Raw genomic sequence first — 15,201 nt, forward strand, 5'->3', positions numbered from 1 at the left:
GAGATAGGAGTATTCGAATGCTTGCGATTCGGAATGTCTCTCATAAAACTTAAATTATGTAACTCCTTCAAGGGATGAGCAATAGGTTTTAGAAACTCACTTACTAGACCAAGTGCTTTTGACCAAGGATGACGAAAATTATAAGTCAACGATTCATTTTCTTCTAGAATATCTACGACATGATGTAAATAATCTATTTTGGCATTCGGACATTTGTTATCAGAAATTAAAACATTTCTTTTAGAATAAGTGATTTCACATTTCTCCTTAAGAATGATAAATTTTTCTTGAGACATAACAAGTTCACATTCTATAGATTATATTTTCAGCTTCATATCCTTGAAACGTAATTTAAGACGACTCAATTCACTCTCCATCTTCTCACTCGCTTCAATGGCAGACTCATAGGATTTATAGATGATATTCATATCTGATTGGATCAGGGTGAGATATGATCCATAGAGATTAAATCAAAATTATTATTGGTAATCATAGATTTTACCTGTTGAACAATGCTTTTTTCAGGTGGATCATTGGTCACCATTTAGCAGTAGTTCGGTTCAACATCTTCATCATCTTCCGTTGATCTAGATGACCAGTAGCCTTCATCACATTGAATTAATTGTCTTGCCATAAGACACATGTTTCTTCCATAATTCACATCATCTTCATCTCCAGATGACCAATATCCTTCGACATCTCTTGACATAGTGGTAACAAATGCTTTCTCACTAGCAGCCATCTCCTAGGATCGACGTGCATAGTATGCAAAGTCCTCAATTTTTGGTTTATGTGACGCTTTAGCCAAAAAATATTTTGCATAATGATTTCCATGACCACACTTGTGACAAAAGAACTTTGGTTTTTCTGAATTCGAATTGCCACGAGTTTCCGAGGGATGACTTAGTGTCGAAATGTTTGGTTTGTAGGTTGGAGGATTCTTTGAGGATTTGGGAGTGGGATTCCATGGTCTCTTGTATTTCATGGACACCAAATCAAATTCTTGTTGGAAACGAAGTTCGAATTCCATTGCTTCTAGATCGAGGTCTCCTTCAAGATGATAGTTGGAATTAGCAATAACAGGTAAAGTTGGTGGAGATGGTTGAACAAATAGAGTAGGAGGAATAATAGTTTTGAAAGGATCCAAAACAGATGGGTTTAAGACTTGAGGTTCAAAGAAACTAACAAGAGCAAGAGGACCTCCTGAGAGTTCTCTTAATGTTTAAGCAACATTTAACTCATGTCCTTGGAGTTCATCAAATAGTCGGTAAAGCTTCAGTTTCTTCAGAGATCCGTTATTCAGAAGACACGATTTCATGTTTCCCCATCCTTTACCAAGACTATTGATAAAGTTAAGATTGTATTCTAGTGGGGTTCAGACAATTCCATGAGTTGTCATGTTGTTGATGACGACTTGGTATTTGTTGGAAGCCGAGGCAACTAATTTACCGGGAGTTGTGGTGAAGGTATCAAATTCATTGACGACAGAAGTCGGGTGCTTATCCTTCATGTTTTTTGATCTCTTGAACAGATCTTGGTGAGTGTCCTAAATCTCTTTGGTAGATTTGCACCACTTAATGTGCTCAAAGAGAGTGGGAACACCGAACACCGTCTCAGAAAATGCAATTTGATCAGCAGTGAGAGGTGTTGGATGTTGTTCTTCCTAGCCCATGAAAGTTGCAACAATATATCTCACAGTTTGTCCAACTGGAACATGTGGACCTTCTTTCACATATGTCCATATTGCTTCACCTTTTTCCTTATCAAGTAAAAACCTTTCCATTTTGACTTTCCAATGATCATACTCTTCAACAACTAGCAGTGGGGCACGAGAAGGCAACCCATGCTATTTGTTATTTGCATTGAATACATTTGTTAAGAATTAGGAGCAGCCATTGAAGTTAAGATATCTGAGCAGAAGTGGTATATAGAAGAAATTTATCCTAAATATAGAAATGATTGAAATACCAAGGTAATTTCAAGTCAACTATAATCTAGTCTTGTGCATTCAAAGGACAACCACTCAAGCTCTAATACCAATTGTGAGAACAAATACTCAATGCGCAAGGACAAGGTTTAAAATCTTAACCCTTGATTTTATCTTTAAGATCAATGTCTGCTCTTAATGATTGGTTCTAGTCAAATCTGGTAATACATGTTAAGACATGAATGAGATATTCAACAAAGTGTTCAAGTAATAAATGAAAAGAACTTAGAGTATAATCAATGCAAAAGTATTTAAAGAACAAGAAGAATGTTATAAATGAACTTGACTTGAAGGAAAAGTGAAAGTAAGTTAAAGAGAATAATTGCTATCTTTGAAGTAAAATGTGAGTTCTTCACTTTTTATTCAATGAACAAACAATCACTCATTTTATAGTGCAAACCGAGATACATTCCTAGGACTGGATAATAATCAGTCTTTGACAAACTAATATGTAAAAGATACACAAAAGAAAGTCCTATGAAATGTTACATCAATAATAAGACAAAAAGGATTAAACGCTTGAACAATCTGTTAATCTCGGAATTGCCCATTATCTCAGAATGATCTTCACCTTGGAACTTCATCTCATCTCGGAAGTTCAACTGAATTAGAAATTTGATTGCTCAGGATTGCTAGAGGTTTACTTTTCATGATTCAATAATAATTAATAAGAATTAAAATTAGGATTAATAGAATTAATTAAAAGTGTAGGGACTAAAAGTGAAATTACTAAATAGTTAAGAAAAAGGCTCCAAAACCTTCCACCAAGAGGGTGGACGGTTTTACAGGTCTTTTGGACTCTATAATTATCCTTGGAGGATAATTAAGAAGTTAGATAATTACCAAAACAAGATAATATTATTATATTGGTTTTGGACTTATCTAGGGTTTCCTTGTTGTACTATATAAATAGGTTTACCCCATGCATATTTCAATCACTCTAATTCATAAGGAATAGGCCAAAATTTAGCCATCCCTCCTCTGTCCTCCAAAACTTCCTTGGCCGCTAGGGTTTGGGTGTGAATCATCAGAGGCACGATATTTGTGGTGCTTACTTCCAATAGTTTTTCAAGAAGGTTTTGATTACTTATTTACTACAATAACTAAAAGGTATGTAAACCCTAACTTATATGTGATTTTCAAAAATAGACTAGGGTTTCTAGGGTTCATGTTTGAATTTTCATAGTCATAGGTTCAATAGAGAAAACATAGATCTTATTAGGGTTGCATGCACAATTAAGAGTTTAAGTTTATTTGTTTTTGCATAAAACCCATCAGTGGTATCAGAGTGTTAGGTTTATTTTCAATTGAATTTTCTATAATTTTTGAATTTATCAAATTAAGGTTTATAGAAATTAAGCCCTATCTCCAAAATCTTCGAAATTAGGGTTGCTTGATCCATGAGTTTCGAAATTACGTAAGGGATTTGAAACCCTTCCCTTACTCCCCAATAAATCGATTTTTGGGTAAGGATACTTGATCCTTATGTTTTCAAACTTAAGTTAAGGATTGAAATCCTTACCTTCCTCCATATACAAGGAAAATTTTGAAAGTTTGTTAGATGAGATAAGGTTTCCTAATTTCTTAATAATTGTTAGTTTATGTGATTAAATGGGATAGTTATGAAATTGGATAAATCCCTACGCATATATTTGAAAATTAAGGGTAAGGATTAGAATTAAATTATTTGATTAATTTAATTGGATAATCCTTATATATTTAATATAACTAATTAAAAGTTAAATTAATAGATAATGATTAAATCATTTGGTTTAATTTTAAGTTTAAAGTATTTTTTTTTTAATTTTTGAAATTTACATATTAAACTTAGTATTTTGAAAAGTTTTAAAATACACCTTATACTATATACAAAATTAAAAGTTTAATAATTACTATATGTATGAGACTAAGTCAGTCAAACCACTAGTACGCCTCATTCATGATGTTAGTCTATGAAGGGGGGGGGGGGGGGGGGGGAGGGGGTTATAAGGAAATTGCCTATAAAATGGTAGTTGAATGGGTGTCCACTCTCACCCACCACTTCCTTGATTAGTGGATGGTCGTTAACCGAACGGGTTTGATTTGACAGTTAATTATCATTAAAATTATAATGTTATTAAAAGTAACTAAACCCTTTAATTTAAAATCTCAATCTTAGTTACTTTAGAAAAATCTGAATTTGTATGCTAATAGTAACATATACGTTTTGAAATCGTGTTTTGTAAGTTATAAAAGTGAATAATATTATGAAATATTATGTGAAATTGAGTTTTGATTTCTAAGAGATAGCTTTTACTAGAAATGAAGTAAAACTATGTTTAGAATCACTCATAAAATATTGGAAGTCTTATGAGATTCCAGTTTAAAAGCCAAATGGTGAAATTTAGCGAAAATATAAAATTTGAAATAAGTACAATTTTATTTTTTAAAGTTGTAAAGAATCTTGTTAGAAACATTTAGGCGAAAACCTCGTCGAACTCCGAGTCATAACGAACAAGTTATGATCAATGGAAGATCCGTAACAAATCCGGCAAACACTATTTCGGGTAAAAAGTGAGTTTTCTATAAACTACTTTTTAGCCTTAGTGGTGTAAATGAAAGTTGTAGAACTCGTGAAATTAATGAACTTTCATATAAAGAACTTTTCAATCTCACTTCATATGAGAAAGTTATGATTTTTCTAAGTTTCAGAATAACGGTAGACATCTAAAAACACGAAATAAAGATCGAGCGATATTTAGCCAACACAACCTACACGAGAATCGAAGGCCTCGTAAATAGAAGTACAACGGTAAAAAGACGGATGAAAACGGATGTCGGATGAAAAAGTTATGAATTTTTAACGGATTTACCTGTCCTAGTCTGTTAAAAATAATAATATTAAAAATAAAGTCAAAATTAGCTGAAGGAGTCTAAACAAAAGTTGTAGATTATATTCCTACCTACGCGTGCATATAAAGAACGTCAAAAACGGAGCCCGTATGCGAAAGTTATGGATTTTAGAAGGTTTGGGTGTAATTTCCAAGAATTTCGCAAGGTTTGGAGCCGGCCATGTCGCCCCTTCTCACTGCTGACGCGTGTACGAGCCGGAGACCCATCCGATGTGTGGTCTAGTAGCCTTCCGATGCGTGTCGCCTTCCGATTGGACCGAACCGTGGACTAGTGCGCGTCCGACGCACCTCGCATAGGTGCCCGCGTCCGACCTCGCATGCGTGTCTCTCTCCCTCACTGACTCACCTTTTCTCAGCCGAAGATCCTTGGTCTCGCACCCTATATAAGGGAGGTGCGAGACTTCCCAGTTTTTGTTGGAAAATTTACCATTTTTACTCACTAAACCCTCTTTCAAGCCATTTTTAATCCCCCGAAGTCGCAGGATTATATCCAACACCCGAAACACGCCCCGAAGTGCCCGGAAAGCCCAAGAAATTTATCTTTTCGGTTTGAAGCTCTACCCTCGCAAGGCCCAATTTTCAATAAAGCTCCCGGTTTTCAACGACGAAAGTTATATTATTGTAACGAAGTGCTGCCCAAATTACTATTTTAACCCCCGGTTATTTCAAGGTGAGTTTAATATATAGGAACAATTGTATGTTATGTGTTATATGTGCTCTGTGATTTTCAGTGATATTATTCCGGGTTATTTTCCCATGTTACTTTTATTCTCTATTTTGATAGCAAATGTAATACCTTTGACCATGTGATCAGTGGAAGGACTTAGATTCACATCGGTATTGGTACGAAGCCTCTGGCCAAGTAGAGCATGTCTCCATAAGAGAATGACTTCTATTCTATGACATTAGTAGAAGGTTAAACAGGGCGTGAAAACCTGAAATCTTCCAAAGTATTAATTAGAAATTGATTATCTTCAGTGCCATTTGAGCCGAAGCGTTATTGATATTTATCAAGTATCGAAATTGTTAAGTCTCTTTGACTGTATATCTTTGAATAAAGACTTTAATTGATATGAACGTCTGTCACATGATTCACATATATCTTTGTTGTTCCTCTTTGCTTCTTCCATATTGATGTATATATATGACGTAACATTATATTATATTTATTATTGAACTCACTAAGCATTATTGCTCACCCCTCTCAATGTTTTAATATATTACAGGCAATAAACACCCAGTATAGCTATATATATTGTTGGAAGAATTAGAATAGTTTATACGATTACTTTTTGTATTTAAGTTTTAGTATGTATAAAATTACGATATCCTCAGAAGTTTTCTAATAAACTTAAAACTTAGTCGGTTTATATCTAGTCTTGTAATAAGACCACCATTGTATAATAAAATATTATTTGTGAATATGCATGTAGCATGTTTTGGAGTAATAATGTGTAGAATTTATGAAAGCAAAAGGAGATCGTTCACTAATCCATGAAATTACACATTACACTTTATAAGTTGTTAGTGGAGCGTGTGTGGTTAATCGGCACACTAATAGGGGAATTAATAAAGAGTGGTAATGTGTATATCGAAAATTAACGTTGATTAATGGAGCGCGTGTGGCAAACCGACATATTAAAACAAGATAATAAATGACATTGAGAGTGCCAAGCTAATTTTCATTGTTATTCACATCTCATTTGTGATCCTCGGCATCCCTGTCACAAAGTGAGAGCATAATTTGAGGTTAAACATGTCATTGATTAGATTCAATGAATGTCAAAAGATCTAGGAATTTCATAAGATTGAAATTGGTAAAAGCTTTACCTACTTAAGATAGATTTGAATTTAATTACGACATCCTTCTTCAAATTTTGAGTCGAAAATATGGATCCTAGCCCTAATTTAAATTTATGGCTTAATAATTAAGGATTAAAATCAACTAACTTGAATTCTCTTTTCTCCCTATTATATAGATGTCAAATAAAAACAATAATGGTCTTCCTTATTCTTTTGGAAATGGTTTTCCTCTATCATCTGAAGATGATCTTCCATTTTCTAATCAATGTGAAAATGTTTTCTCTTCTTTGGGAAATGGTGATAATGGATATCATGCTTCTCTAACTTTTCATCCTCCTCCTCCAATGACTCTCCCTGTGTCACATTTTCCTCGAGGTTAAGGATACGAAACTATTCAAGCCCTATTGACATGTAAACATCAAGATGGAAAATTTGTGTCTACGCATGTTTTGAAAATGAAATCGTACATTGAAAAATTGGATAGATTGGGTGTCATTTTCCCAAGGAAGCATGCCATTGATTTGGTTATGCTTTCGCTTCCTAAGTCATACAGTTAATTCATTCCAAAGTTTCCATAGACATTGACAATGCTGACAATGGTGGTCTAAAAAAGATTTATCTTCCCAATGCAAAGGGATCGACCAAGGTCAAACCGTTTGATCGTATGGTAAAGATAAAGGATAATTCTGAAATGGTTCTATGTGCTAACCATAAAAGGTCCATATATTTCTATTTCCAATTGAAGGGACATTGGTTGCGAAGCTGCCCAAACTACCTGAAAGATCTTAGAGATGGTAAAGTCAAGTCATGTGACTCTACTTCAGGTACATCCATTATCTAACTCCATTATTTTAATAAGTTCCTATTCATAGACACTGAATACATGATGTGACGATCATATTTTGATGGTATTTCAAGATCTAAGAAAAAGAAGAAGCTGAAGAAGAGTGAGTTGAATATGATCGTGAGAGATGGTTTATGGTCGGATGGTTCGATGAGCATATTTTGGAAACTATTGCTTAGGAGTTATGATAACTTAACAGATTGCTTAGGAGATGTCTAGAAACATAGTTTTATTTATATGCACTGTAAGGACAAGTTCCAAATTTTTCGTTTATTTTTTATAAAAGTGAAATTTTGGTTTATCGAGTTGGTTTACTTTATATTTCCTTACAATGGAATTTATGAAAGTGTTGGTTACATTTCTATTATTAGCAATATTAATTGTGGATTTGATTCTTAATTATATAACTTGTGGTAGTGTAATGGTTAACCAAGTGAAAAGGAATTCTCATCACCATGTTTCAATTGGAAAGAAAGTTGGAGTCATGCAATTCAAATTGTGTGATGAATGAGAATCTTGATTGTTGGAAAACTATGACAGATTCATTGATCACATGTTTTATGTGAGTCAAGTGAATGACTGATGGATCTAGTACATGTTGATATGGACTAGTCAGCATCACAAAGGATGATAACTCAATTTGTTAGGCTTTACTGATGTTTCAGTAAACATGGTTGTTTTTATAAGATTAAGCATAATTCTAACATTTTGCATGGAAAGGTTTTCAAAGAGTAGCAGAACGAATAAGAAGAATCTGTTAGGAAGAAAAATAAAAGTTTCCCCAATCTGAAAGGAAAGGAGAGTACTTTAGTATTATGTTTTGTAATTATCTTAATGATTGTGGAACTATATCACAATTTATCCAAGAAGAACATCTTAGTGTAATTGTTTGACTAAGAGGCAGAATCGGATATTGTTGAAATGGTTAAATCGAGAAATGAGTCATACTTCGTTTCTAATCAACTTTTAGAGTTATGACGTAGATTGTGTCTTGAAAACTTATTTCGTACTAAGTAGGTTGGTAACACCTCATGAAATGTGGAGTAATAATGTTTTCTTACTCTAGCACATTTGGAATTGGAAGTTCTGATGTTTTGGTTAAAACAAAGGATAAACTAAGACCAATTCCATGAAGTCTTTCTTGTCGGGAATCTACACCAACTTTTGAATATTTGTTTTAGCTCGTCAAGGAATGTTCCTTGAAAGAGAAACTTAAATGTCAAGAAGTCTATGGGAGTCTTATTAATCTTGAAAAGTTCAGGAGTCAATCAAGAATTTTCCTTTAAGTTATCACTATGAATCACTAGCACACAACCTGAGGTTGATAGCCTATCGTGTTCAGTTGACACATTCTTGTTTCTATGCAACTTCAAGTGGAGTCGACAATGCTTATGAGTTATATGGTTAACATTTGACTGCAAAAGCAAATCACGTTTGTTAGTGAAAGTACATTAATCAATATGGGTGAGCTGCTTAACCACACTGAAGCACCAGTAAGCCCTTGTGCTACAAGAAGGAAAGAAACTTAGAATAACGAAGTTCACTCCACGAAAGGAAAGCTAAATTTAAATTTGGTTTTGTCCCCAACCTTATCTTATTATTATAGGTTGAAAATCATAAATTCAAATGGATGGGAACATGTACGCCATAAAATCTAAGTGGCAAAAGGTTTCGCTCTTATTTCTGAGAATAATTATGAGAAAACAATTTCGCCAGTAGATTTTAAAGGTCTGATTAAATATCATTACGGTTAAATGTTATGTTAATTGCATTCTCAAATTCGTAATATGATTATGACATCATTTTTCATAGTTCGAATTGTGAGAAATGGCAAGGAATTATTTGAACTTTCAGGACATGTGGCTATAGGTTCTAAAAGGGTTTAAACACACACACACACACATATGCTATCTAATGAAAGTGTATAAGCTTAATAAGTCTAGTTGCAAACTTATTGAAGCATCACGTATCAGAAATCTACAGTTTTGTAAGAAAGTCAATAGTATTGATTTCTAGAAGTCTAATTGATTTTTGGGTACATTTCAAAGCTAGTGGGAGCATAATTGTTGTGCTATTAGGAGAATAATTGTTATGTTAGTTTCGACATAGTTGTTATGCTAAGTGTTGGAAATTAGGAATACTTTTAGGAAACAAGTTTATAAATTTGCAAGTTGCAAAGTTTGGGAGTTGCTTCTCTATGGTAGACTTAGGGGAGAGGCACTCATACTTCATTTCATATCCAAAAGATTAGATTGAAGAGTTATAATAGAGCTTAGTCTTGGACATATATCAATATCATGTTGAAATGATTCAACATAGGAAATTTGATATATGGAAATATTATAACAAGAGATGTGTGGTCTTTATATATGACATATTGAACCAAGTCCCACATGCTTCAGATATAAGATTGTTTTCATATGCTATAATTTTCACTTGTTCTGATTTTTCCAAATGCCTTGGGCATTGAGAAGGGAAAAGGGACTAGAACTTTGTGTGACTAAAGTTCTTGAACAACTATCAAGAACATTATAAGGTTATACCAAAAGATTGGTTGTTTGTGGACAATTGGAAGTATGGTATTGATTTGAACAGACCATATTGACATGATTTTGGATTGAGATGATTCTTGGTCAAAATTGATGGTCATATAGGAATATGGAAATATTTCCATAGAAGGAGTTGATTGTTAAATATGCGTGTAAGTTAGGAACTTTAATGAAAGGAAGGTGTTTAAGGAGTGTACCTTGAATTTGAGTCATCGCTACCATGGAATTGTTTTTAGTAACAAAGTTCTAATGGAACATTTTGTAATATCGTTGGCTAAGTCTTTGTGACTTTGAAGCCTCGACACTACAGAAGGACAATGCATATAATGTTAGAATTCTAACACTTTTAATAGTAATAAGAACTTGGAATTTTGAAATGAGCATCATTGGAATAGTGTCCAGTCGATCTATTCACAAAGCAAGGAATATAGAGAAACATAGTATGCATGCTTATAACATAGCATGAACTGATGTTTAATTCAAGTGGTTAGTTGATTACTCGAAACATTATACAATGAATAAAGCCAAAATTAATATGGTGATTAAATAATAAAAGTTTTATTTATATTCAATAGTTTTGAGATCATAGTTAATTATGTTATTATTGTGTTTCACTTTGCATGTTTTACTTCCTAAATAATTTGATTATTCAAAAGTCCACAGTCACTTGTACTTTTGGAAGTAAGTAGCGAATTAAGACTATCATGAATTGAATTGTAGATTTTCTATGGAGATTAGAAATAGAAATAGTTTTGGTGCAATGTTCATAAGTACTTAGTAATGGTGATTTTAAGTATTCGATAAACCCACGCTCAAAGAATTACATCATGGATTTTATCACGACTAATTATGAGACAATAATATCTTATATTCTTGAAATGAAGATATATGAGTTGTGGTTTATGAGTCAGATGTGCATTGATAATATGTAAACACATCAGTAACTTGATATTATAAATTATATTGTTATACATGATTTGATGAGCAAATAGTTCAAGCATATAGGTCAAATTTTATTAATTCCTTTTGACCTAACGGGAAAAGAGATATCTTTGGGCCCTTCAATGATTTAATGTCGACATCTGAAGTTTTTGGTCGAGCTCAGACTAAATTAATGTGTTCAATTAGCAGTCTGAATACAGTCGTCAAAAATCGAGAAATTGGGAAACAAGATTTTGGACAATGAGATTGATTTCAATCCATGTCCCGTATCCATATGATATCTTGTAGAACGAAGGAATATATGATCACTTATCTTAGGACACGTAACTGACTGGATCTGAGTTTGACAACGGCTTTTGGAAGCTACAATTTGCTGATCAGTTTGGAAGTTACACTAGCAGTTATAGTTACAGACTTATCCAAGTGGGAGTCTGATGGATTATGTGTTTAAGCCCATAACTATAATTGTTATAAACTTGAATTGATATTAGCACAGTCCTTTTGGATTGCCCATAAACCTAGCAATTACACATGATGATTTTTGGAGAGAGATGTTGATTTATTATTTGATTAATAAATTGAAACAAATATTTGTTAATATATTATGAGAATAATATATTAATTCTAAATAGTAATATTTAATTAATAATTAATCAGAACTAATTTTAATTAATAATCTAAAAATGATAAGACATTTGTTTTGTTGTTTTTGTAGCCATGTTGATATATAGAGTGTTGGATGTATTGTTGCTGAGATGGCAACTAGAAAGCCTCCATGGAGCCAACAATATCAGGAGGTGTTTATTTACATGTGATTTTTTGTCACACTGAGATTCTATAGTTTTAGAATTTATTACTAGGTAAGTCATATGTGTAGTTAGATAAATCATGAATGTTTTGTTTTGTTTAGGTTGTTGCTCTCTTCCGTATAGAAACAACAAAAGATCAACCACCTATACCAAACCATCTTTCTACAAAGGCAAAGGATCTGCTAAATTGCCTCCAGAAGTATGAGTTTTGTTTTTGTTTCCTATATTTAATTATTATTTTGTTTGGGGCTTAATGCAAGAAATAGCAACATATTTTCTTTAATTTGTATATTATGATTTATGACATCCTACTTTCATTTCTTTATACTACAACATTGTGCTTTTATATTTAGTTTTTCTTAAGGAATTATACTTTGAAAAATATACGGAATTATTGCATTATACTTTCAAAATTTCCCTTATTATGGCATTATACTTGCAAACTTCTATCTGGTTATAGATTTGGATGACATGTCTACAATTTAGTATATTTTTCATAGTATAATGCAATATTAATGACAAACAAAACTAGAATGTTATCATAAACAAATAAAGGAAAGTATGTTGCTATTTCTTGCACTTAACCTATCTTTTTAGACATGTTTATTATTATTTTTTTCACTTTTATGTTACTTCTTAATCTTGTGACCTACAAGAGTATCATGTTATTGTATTAATTCATATTGTTATCTGCATTTTTTATTCCTTACCTTTATTGGTATATGTTGTCGCAGGGAGCCAAATATCAGGCAGATGCATCCGAGTTGCTACAGGTGATCTCCATCTTAAACTTTATTTATAATCACTAAACTGGAAATGAATAACAATTAATATGGAAACAAACAAACTGTAAATAATTTATCGTTTCCTTTTGAGGACCTATAAAAAATCCTTTTTTGAATCTTATGTCATTAATGTATTAAGATGGTTGACGTCTAATATGGAATGGAATATCTACTACACATTGATATTTTGTAGTTACTTATTTCTTTAGTCATGTTTAAAAAACTTCGCTAAATACAATTTTTTATACAATTCTTCAACTGATTCAATGTTGAGGTCAAGGAAAATGATGATAAGTGACGATTCTGGTATCTCTTTCAATCTTTTTCTCTATGTGTATGTGAAATATTTAAGATATTTATTATTATACCTTTGGTACAGGTATAAAAGTTGTGATTCAGTCATCGTGAAAGGTTTACTCTTGGATTGTCGAGATGCATATGAACATGTATGTGGTCTTGAAGAAATTGTGCAAATAAGGTCATGAAAGACTGAAAGTAGTTTCATAGACATGAGGCGCTGAAGGATGGTAAAGTGGACAGTATTAATAAGGACAAGGTCACCTAATTAAAAACATGTTATATTGCATTCTACTAGAAATAATATGGACAAAGTCACCTAATCTTACAATTGGTTAGATTTTCTAAAATCCAATATCTTAATAAATATATTTTCAAAGTGGTTGATTGAGCTTTCTTTTTAATATCTTTTTGATATCACTTTGTGTCTACGAAATGGAAGGGAATATAGGTTTTGTACCCAGGACCTCTTCCTCAACAATCGAAGTGATATAGGTCGGTTTTGCATTCCTTCTCAATTGAAGGTACATTGATATTATGGGTAAAAACTAAAACATATTTCCCATATTTATAAAAGTGGCAAAAGTACATTTTTGTTTCTGATTATATCTACGTCCCTTCCCTCCGTCACGAAGACCAGGATGTTTACTATATGGTTCTTATGAGAATAAGCACCCCAAATTTCCATAAAATGCTTATTTATTACTATTTATTATTATTTTACAAAGTATAACAATACAAAATTTCATTATCACATCACCACTTTCTTAGTTACCTCCTCCTTTGCGATCCATCCTATCATTATTATTTTTCCGGCATGGGAGGACGGCAATGGGGCTGACATCGCCAAGGAACGCAACAACCTCCATAAGAATCTGATGACTTTCCAGCAACTTGACACATGCAACAAACATGATAAACATTTAACTTAACACCGTATATAAGATGGTAGAAACTTTTAGTTACGACAATTTAATTGTGATTTTAGTTTTTTGTTGGTAGAGCCAAATCCTTGAATCAAAATACATAACTTTACTTTAGATTTCTTTATTTCCATTGTTTTGAATCTAGTTTTCTTTTAAATAAAATAAAGCACTTTATAAATAATTAGTTTCATGAAAAACAAAAGTAAAATAGTCCATTATAAGGGCAATTACATCGGAATATACTATAAACCCTTATATTTTAGAGGTTTTTAGAAAAAATTTATTATAATTTTTTTTCCAAACATCCATTTCGGATTTGGAACATTTCCATAAAAACTCTTTGACTTTAACTATTAATATTAGAATAAAAATTTACTATAACGGCCAAGATTGATTCTTTAATTTTATGGTTTAAAATAAAACTCAATCCTATTTATTTATATGGGAATAATTTAGATAACAAAAAATCTGATATGAAATAAAATAAATAAAAGTTTTATTTTATATATGAAATACATCAATATAATCTCTATATTTTGAAAATAAGTTCACTTTTTTGTATATATAGCAACCAAAAAAATAGACGATGTTTTAGCATATATGTAACTAGTGTGTATGTGTGTGTTTTGTTGTATACCTTTTGAATCATAAGATGCAGGTGGGAACGTTCTTCCTGCAAAATAAATGAAAACAAATGCAAGAAAAACTTTAGTATTTTACACCCATAGGCAACAAAAAGTTTTCCATATAATTGATTATGGATTCTCGCGTTATTCCTACCAAACAGATCAATAAAACTTACAAGCTTAGATATATACATATACAAACACATAAAGATATATCTTCACAGTAGTACATGTGTGTTGATTGGTAATCTACCTTTGGGATAATAAGTTTCTGCTGGGAAAGTTCTTCCTGCAAAAGAAACCAGTACAATAGCAAAGACAACAGCCAAGAGAAAAATGGAGCCATATGACTTCATTGTGCTGACACCCGCTTGAAATTGTCGGTATAGTTTGACTTATAAATGAAAAAAAAAAGGTGAATATATTTGGGCCGCCCAACAACCCTTGTTAAATTGATGTTTATATTGCATTATTTAACTCAGAGAATTTTATATCATATGTGTTAATTATATAAAAAATATTAAATATAAAATTCAAAATATTTGACAACTTTAAATTTATAAGAAAATTAAAAAAAAAATTATTATAACTGAAATGTTTTTTATCTTTTAAATTTAAACAAAAAATTTAAATAAATAAACAAAATAAACCAATAAGCCTTAGTTTAGGGATTTTGAAATTAAAATGTAAGTTCATTAATAAATTTGATATCCATTTATTACTACATTTATTGCAATTATTA

The 15,201-nt window shown here is 32.0% G+C and overlaps 1 long non-coding RNA gene across 1 annotated transcript; it reads right to left on the bottom strand.

Annotated features, from left to right (window-relative positions):
- Positions 1-13,449: 13,449 nt before the first annotated feature.
- LOC145005871 (uncharacterized) lies at positions 13,450-14,854 on the bottom strand. The gene is made up of 3 exons (XR_013662697.1): positions 14,713-14,854; positions 14,471-14,506; positions 13,450-13,800 (listed from the first exon to the last, which is right to left on the bottom strand). It is a non-coding gene; the product is annotated as an uncharacterized LOC145005871 (long non-coding RNA).
- Between the last annotated feature and the right edge of the window lie 347 nt (positions 14,855-15,201).

This window comes from Lactuca saligna, chromosome 7 (genome assembly GCF_052625555.1).
Source record: "Lactuca saligna cultivar CGN05327 chromosome 7, ASM5262555v1, whole genome shotgun sequence".
Classification (NCBI taxonomy): domain Eukaryota; kingdom Viridiplantae; phylum Streptophyta; class Magnoliopsida; order Asterales; family Asteraceae; genus Lactuca; species Lactuca saligna.